Genomic DNA, 245 nt, shown 5'->3' with positions numbered 1-245 from the left:
TTTTGTGTTGGGATTTTTTTAAACTTGTTTGTTTATTGTTTTAAATTTTTTTTGAATTTTATGAAAGAAAAAGTGTAATAATTATAAATAAAAATAATATTTTATCTTATTAATTTATATAATCTATTTTATTTTTTTTAATACTTTTTTAACCCCAATAAAAAAATCAAACCAGACTTATTTAAATGATTCCAAACAAACTCTAAATAAATAAACAAGAAGCAAAGTGAACATTATTTTCTGAA

This window comes from Camellia sinensis, chromosome 4 (genome assembly GCF_055761805.1).
Source record: "Camellia sinensis isolate YWXY chromosome 4, ASM5576180v1, whole genome shotgun sequence".
NCBI classification, from domain to species: domain Eukaryota; kingdom Viridiplantae; phylum Streptophyta; class Magnoliopsida; order Ericales; family Theaceae; genus Camellia; species Camellia sinensis.
The sequence above is the reverse complement of the archived record's forward strand: the minus strand, read 5'-3'. Positions refer to the sequence as shown.